Source organism: Drosophila willistoni, unplaced genomic scaffold, assembly GCF_018902025.1.
Source record: "Drosophila willistoni isolate 14030-0811.24 unplaced genomic scaffold, UCI_dwil_1.1 Seg192.1, whole genome shotgun sequence".
Classification (NCBI taxonomy): Eukaryota; Metazoa; Arthropoda; class Insecta; order Diptera; family Drosophilidae; genus Drosophila; species Drosophila willistoni.
Window position 1 is genome coordinate 34,726 of NW_025814157.1, and position 1,718 is coordinate 36,443.

The 1,718-nt window shown below is 35.7% G+C and overlaps 1 long non-coding RNA gene across 1 annotated transcript; it reads right to left on the reverse strand.

Annotated features, from left to right (window-relative positions):
* Positions 1 to 553: 553 nt before the first annotated feature.
* LOC124461064 lies at positions 554 to 1,056 on the reverse strand. Its single transcript, XR_006954906.1, has 2 exons — positions 765 to 1,056; positions 554 to 693 (listed from the first exon to the last, which is right to left on the reverse strand). It is a non-coding gene; the product is annotated as an uncharacterized LOC124461064 (long non-coding RNA).
* Between the last annotated feature and the right edge of the window lie 662 nt (positions 1,057 to 1,718).

The window sequence follows — 1,718 nt, forward strand, 5'->3', positions numbered from 1 at the left end:
AATTTGAAAGCTAGGGGCATCTGTATTAGATCTAAGCAAAGCCTTCGACTCTGTTAATATTCCCAATCTAGGCAACAAGCTAATAGATTTAGGTTTCGATCACAGACACATACAATTCATTTGCAACTAACTTAAAGAAAGAGTTTTGACTATGGGAAGAACAGAAATAAAAATAAGAAAAGGAGTAAGTCAGGGTAGCTGCCTTAGTCCAATACTTTTCAATTTATACACAGCTGAGCTGCACAAGATAAGCAACCAAATTAACAGCATACTATTTTAATATGCTGATGACTTTTTCCTGGTGTGTTACCATAAAAACTTTTCAGACGCTGAAAACATATTAGAAAGACAAGTTACAGAATTTAGTAAAGTGTGTAATAAAATCAACCTGTCGTTCAACCCGAACAAATCTGCTGCTTTACATTTTAATTTAAGACGTAAACCCCTACAAATAATATGCAATAACGTAGCTATAAAGGACGTAGATAAAATTATCTACTTAGGAAGACTGATTAGCACCAATAATTCTACGACCCAACACATAAAGGAAACATAAAGGAAACAAAACAAATATATTTCTTCATATGATTAATGGCTGTCGTTTTGGCACCCATCCCAAAAATGCAATTCTTTTCTTTAAGGCCTTTACAAGGAACAGGTATGAATATGCAAGCTCATCATTTGCAAATGCAACTAAAACAAAAATGGGCATCATAAATATTAGATCAACTAGAACTTCCACCAGAATATAGAATTAAATTTACCACAGCAAAAGAACTGGTCAGGGTCTTGGCTTATGGCCTGCCAGCGGCGTCGCTTCTGTCCAGTGTCCAGTGTCCAAAGTGTATGCTGAATTTAAAGATATCCTGGACAACATTACACCCATAGAACCAACTCCTATACGCACACGAAAAATCTTCATAGATGCCAATTTTTCCAAAGGTGCCTTTAAAAACAAAAGAGATGCAAATGAAACAATGATACTCTCCCTGTATAAAGAAAAAATTAAGAACTTAAATTCAAAGAATTTTGACCTGATTTACACAGATATTTCAGTTTCTGACGATTTTACTGGAAGTGCTTTTTTTCACTTGGGCTCCAACAAAAAGCTATTACAGCAATAAAAAACTGTCATCATTGACTGCGGAACTCACAGCTTTGGAAAAAGCAGTGGAGTTCGCTGATTCGAATCACCTCTGCAAAGTAGCGTTCCTAACAGACAGTCTTGGAGCAATCCAAACAATTAGAAACCCCAAGAACAATAATTGCATTGCTCAAAGAATCCTTAAAAATATAGAAATAGTTATAATATCATCTCAGTCGAAGTACACATACCTAGTCACTCAAACATAAGAGAAAACGATTTAGCTGATACCGCAGCCAAAAATGCCAGACACGATGGAGTGTTCACGCACATAAGCTGGACAATCAACGATGCTATCAATCATGTGTACAACAAAATAAAACTGGAATGGGAAAGAGCGTACAATGAATTTTGTATAGATCGAAACAAAGGATACTGCCTTCTATATCCTTATGTGTCATCGCAACCATGGTTCCAGAGAAAAGACCAATTCCATAGACTGGAGATAAAACAACTAAACAGAATAATAAGCGGTCACGCATTTGACAACAACTTATGCGACACCTGTAACATTACAGAAGATATCTCACATATTATTTTAAATTGTTCAAAATACACAAACGCCCGAATGAAC